Genomic DNA, 6,000 nt, shown 5'->3' with positions numbered 1-6,000 from the left:
CTAATTTACGTAAAGTATATGTGGCATTATCATAGACTGTAACCACTTCATATGGTCCAAACGATTTTTTTGTAAATTTTTTTATAGTACTATGCAGATACTCAAGGTTGTTATGATAAACTAGAATCCATTCTCCAATCTCTATAGACTTAGGCCTCAATCTATGAGTCTTATAAAATCTTTCTTTATTTTTCAATCTTGCTTCTTTTAATATCTCAACTACAATTTGTAGGTCTTAGGTAACCTACCTAATTGTTAGATTCAAAGCTTCAATAATCTTTTTCTATTTATATCATTTTCTCAAGATAAAAACATCTATATAGGATAAGTTTCTTCAGTAGGCATCATAGGTTTTTGTCCTAACATTAATTCCATAGCCGTATAATCATTGACAGTACTATGAGTAGTCCTATCAATCCAAAAAATTAATAGAAGTAGTTTAGGCCATTGAATTGACTTACCCTTACATGCCTTAACGAATGCATAAATGATAGGAAGAGGACCCCTCTCACTCTTTTCATTGGCTTTAGGATTATAAGAAGTAGTCAACTTCAGTTGAACTTTTTACTTGTTGGAAAATTCTCTTGCTTCAATGACATCCAATTTTCCTTTATCAGCTCTTATCCTCCCAATGCTATCATATCTGCTAAAGATGTCTTTTAATATAAATCTACATATTGCCTTTGTGGTCTTGGTTTTCAAAGCCCTCCCTTCAACATAATTTGACAGCTCTTCTCTTGCCAAAACCAAATATTTCATATCCCAAAGTTTTGATGGCATAGCTACCAAATCAATTATCCATTGAAAATGTATTGAAGGTGGATAAATAAGATGTAATTCATCTCTGTACGTAACTTTAGATTATAGTTGACACTTTGTGCATGAGCTCACAAAGTCTTCTACATCCTTATATAAACCCTTTCATAAATACCTTTTCTTCATTTTGATATATGTGGCCCAAACTCCTGTGTGCCTTGCCCAAAGTCTATCATGATATTCTCTTAAAACCTTAAACTTAATTTTAAGATCTCCTACTATTTTCAATAGAATTTTATCACCTCATTTTGGCCTCTTCTATAGGAATCCATCCCCAAGCAAATAACCATAGGATTGATGTCTAATATCTTTGAAGGTTTTATCCGTCCACCTTTCTTGTTTCATCATTGTGCTTAAATAAATTTCAATATCCTTCAATCTACCTTTATACAAATCTTCGTAGAATTTTCATAACTCTTCTCTTCTTGATCTTCACCTCCTTCGTGTGCCATCATTTTCTCTTCAAAGGTATATCTAGCTCTAAACAACATATCTACTAATAAGTTTTCTTTACCAGTAAGAAGTATTAAAATAGGATTTAATGTTCTTATATAGGCTATCTATGTTAATATGGTAATATCTGGAATAGTACAGTTAATTATCATTCAAAGTAATGGCAAACAATTTGTTTCCAAAACCATACTTGCTCCAATCAAATAATTCTTCTCGGCCTTTAAAGCGATGAATGCTTCCCAAATTTGTCTTTTAACTTGTGGATAAGCCCATTACCTCTTTATAAGAATCATGGCTCAAAACCTTATAGCAAACCTTCTCCCTTTTACATCAACTTATCTAATAGCCCATTCAATTGCTATGGGGCTTATATCCACTGTTATAACCACTTGTCTAAGTATAGGTGGTGAATTCAATATCTTTTTTAGGTTTTCTATAGCTATTTTTTGTTCTCTTTCCCAAAAAAATCACTTATCTTTATGTAATAACTTATATAGTGGCTCTGAGATATGAACAAAGTGAGGCACCCAAATGTAATAGAATACACATGCTTCTAAAAACCTTCTGACTTCTGTAACATTTTTAAAAGCCTTCATTCTAGATATAGTATTAATTTTATTAGCGTTTCGTTTCCTACCATACCTGCCATACATGTGTCCTAATACTAGAATCTCATTAACTCCAAATTTTAATTTCTCCAAAATTAACATGCAATTAACTCACTCCAATCTCTCTAATATTTGAGCCACATCTTCAATATGCCTTTTAACACACTTCCTACAACCTTCAACCTCTATAGTCTCATCCTTGTCTTCTTTTTTATCTTCTTTTATAGATATATCACCAAAAAATGGTATGATTTTTTTAAGAATAAATTCTTTCAATATTTGGTTCATAACATTTTACATATGAGCCACTAAGTTGGTTGCACCTTGAGATAAGGTACACATCTTCATTAAATCCAAAAAAGTCTTCATAGTAGTTAAGTCTCTACTCTGTTTAGCTAATTAAAATTGGTCATATCTAGAATATAAGTCTCCAATAGAATAGATGGCATGACTTACAAATTATTCAACCACTTCATCTACTATAAGACTTGATCCCATATTCCAAATAATTACTCTATTTGCAAGTTGCATATCTTGAATAAACCTTAATGCCCCTGACTTCTTGGGTACTGTGAACCATCTATTAGAATAGGAAGCAATTGAAGGTTCTAAAATACCCATCTTCACCTTTTCTTTTAGTAGTTTTATCAACTTTGGAAGTAAAGCTCTGGGCATAGGTATAGGCTTTAAATTTTATAGAACATGTGGCACTATAAAGATTACCATAGGTACTACAACATTAGAATCCACAAATCCAATTTCATCAAGAATTAATACAAATACCTTATCATGCCTAATAAGTATTTCTTGAAACATAATTTTCTCCGTTGATGTCAAGAAATCTCTCCCTCCAATCTTCAATTTAGCTAATGATTCTTGAATAAATTGATGTCCAATTCCACATCCTTCTCTTAGACTTGGCTCTTTAATTACTTGATTGATATGTTCCATAGTATCAACTGGTAATTGGATAGCTATAGGCTTTACCATTCTTATCACAGCTTTATATTTAGTTTATATTCAAGCCTCATGTTTTAATTTGTAGCTTGTAGCAAGTCCACCAATTACTACTATTTTTTCTAATTTCTCATAAGTCTCTCTTGAATATATTTCTACTATAGCATTTTCATCTATGCTTATAGCTAAATTCTCAAGAACCTTTATCAAATCATCTTCCAAACCTATTTCTTCTATTATTCCAACAATGGCTTCATCATTTGAAACTAAATCCACTCTCTTTAAGTTTTTTTCTTGTTTCTTCATCCTTCTTGTATGTAAAAAAATCTAAATCTTTAATCTTTTGAATACTCACAAATCCATTACTAGTCAAGTTTAAAAATCCAAAACTCATATTATCTACAATGGGATTTGCAGATGACTTATTTGCATCCATGTGTCCTCATTCTATAAGGGTGTTTTTTAGAAATCTACAAAGTTGTTTCATGGTTCCAAAGGCATTCTTCTTAATTATTCTCTATGTCTCTCATGGATAGGTTTCACAGTAATAAATTGCACAACTTTTCTTCCATTCTAATTACGAATTTTGGCATAATGTGAACCAACATCCAAGACTCTAGTTTCTATTCTAGAAATTGTAATATAGGGTTGATCAAATATTATCGGATATGTAGGAGAGTTTTGTACAAAGAAATTATGCTCCACTTTGACATCTCTAATCCTAATTCTTATAGCTAAGCAAGCTCCGTATAAATCACCTTGTTGGTTGTTTACAGCTCTAATTACCTAACCATGATTGGTATCAACAGGCCACTTATTTTTCTCATATATCAGCCTTGATATGATATTGATTTCAGATCCATGATCAACTAAGGTCAAAATTGGATCTTTAGAGTCCTCCAACCTCACATATGTCTCCATAGTAGCTGTAGTCCAATAAGGAATTGAATAACTATTACTTCTCATTCCATCATTATTACATTTAGAGGAAGTATTTACACATGCTTCTTATGCATTCTTCTTTATTTCAGTAAATCTTATAGATGCACATTTCATTTGATCCTCTTCTATAGCTTCTTCATATTTATTTAAAGCCTCATTTTCCATATCAACTTTAATTCCATCTTCTAGCATTGTAAATTGTACAAATACCTATCCTATCTCTTCTTCTTCATCCATAGTTACTCGAGTACTCAATGCCTCTATCATAATAGCTTCAGTTGTCATTTGTCTCTTCCTCTTTATCACATTGATGATCAACTCACAGAAATCCTTTTTAGTTATACCAAGAGTCTCTCTTAGAGTGAATTTAATTTCTACATCTAAGATCTTCTCTTCTAAAATGCTCTTTATATCTGTAGATGTTTCAATGTCAAATTGAAGCTTATAAGTATGATTTTTACCTTTAAGTTTGCTTGCATCATCTTTCCCCTTCTCTTTGCTCTTCTCTCACCACTCTTTTGATAATGGTGCACCACCAAGATGAGTTGAAGAAGGCATTTTCTTCAATTTTTGCTCCTTAAAAACTTCTTTGTTTCTTGAAGACCTCCTCTTATTTTCAGGCTCAATAACATCTTCCTTATAAATAGCTCTACTTCTTTTTTCTTCAACCATGGCATCATGTAAATCATCATCATGTTTGTCTCTACATAAATATGATTTAATATTAATAGCATCAACTAAATCATTCCATCCAGTCATTTTTTTGATAGCTTCAGCTCCTCTGATCATGACTTTTGTAGTTGTTAGGAAACTAGCCTTAAGTACTTTTTGTTCAACTATAACAGAGTAAGACTTAGCTTCTTCTCCTTGTATGGCATTATTCCTTGATATTTGCTCTTCTATCAATTTTTTCATGCCACCCTTTCTAAAATTTATCTTTAAAGGCTCATTTGACTATGTGAGTCTTATCTTGCCCTCTTTGAAATATACAATACCATCTTTGATTGTACTTTTGTAGCTGTCACATTTACCACACTTGTGGTTTAGATTATCACATCACATATATCTCTCTACAAATCCCTTTGAGCCTTCAATTGTCTTTGATGAATTTGCAATCTACGATTTCTTCAACTTAATCATTTCTATCTTCAAATCTTATATGCCCTTGATCAATTCTTCAAGTGTACCATCTTTAACAGTCTTGATCACTTTTTAAAGTAGTCCTTGATTCTAAAATGTAGGCATTGATTCTAATCTCGATATTAAACGACGAGTCTTAATTTTTTGTTATTTAGCCAAAAGTTCCACTGTCTCTTTTACTAGCTTCTAATTATTTATAAAAGCACTCTCACATGTCTTATTTGCTAAATAAAACAAAAGCTTATCTTCCAAATATTCATCAGTTGCTTATAAAAATAATCTAGTTTTTCTTGTTTCCAAGAGGTGTCTCTCTTGCCATGGTAATTGCTCAAATTTGGTCTCAAATTTCCTAATTAATTCATTTCGAGCCAATTGATTCCCTAGCCTTTGCTCAATCTACTTCAAAAAAGTCTGTTTTGTCATTCTTTGTGAATCTTCCTCAAAAAATTCATCTTTCAAGAATTCTTCAAATTTCTTCTATGATATAGTTTCAGTATGCAACTCTTGAACCCTTTCTCTAATTTCTGGTACCACTACTAAATCCAAGGTGGTAATCATCTTCATTTCTGAAACCTAATGTACTTCCATTTCACATATATAAATCCTGAGGAACTTAGTAATATTCCTCTCATCAAACCATCCAATTTTATCTACCACTACTTGTAAAGCTTTGGTAGTATTTCTATCCTCCTCATGTACCTGTTGCCTTTCTTCAATAAATTGAGCAAATGTCCTAAATAAATCATGGGTACCTATTCCTCCTAATAATCAAAACCCTGGATTTTGATCTCCCATCTTAACTTATTGACATAATTAATGCCTTAAGGCTCTCTCAATAGAAGCATCAATATGTTAGAGTAGAGAGAATTTGCCTCAAGAAAGCGCTAGGCTTCTAGCTACCACTAAATACTCAATCAAGTCTAAGATATAAAAATACCAAGTTTATATATATAATATTTTTTCTTTTTAGATAATTATATCAAAACATAAGCCCAAGTACCAAAAAAATACCCAAATGTATAATAAAGTATCTTAAAATCTTATATATCTATATAAGAGATGTTTTCCAAACTTCAATAGCTCA

Source organism: Physcomitrium patens, chromosome 19 (genome assembly GCF_059467195.1).
Source record: "Physcomitrium patens ecotype Gransden chromosome 19, ASM5946719v1, whole genome shotgun sequence".
In the NCBI taxonomy this organism is placed as follows: Eukaryota; Viridiplantae; Streptophyta; class Bryopsida; order Funariales; family Funariaceae; genus Physcomitrium; species Physcomitrium patens.
This window is presented reverse-complemented; position numbering follows the sequence as displayed.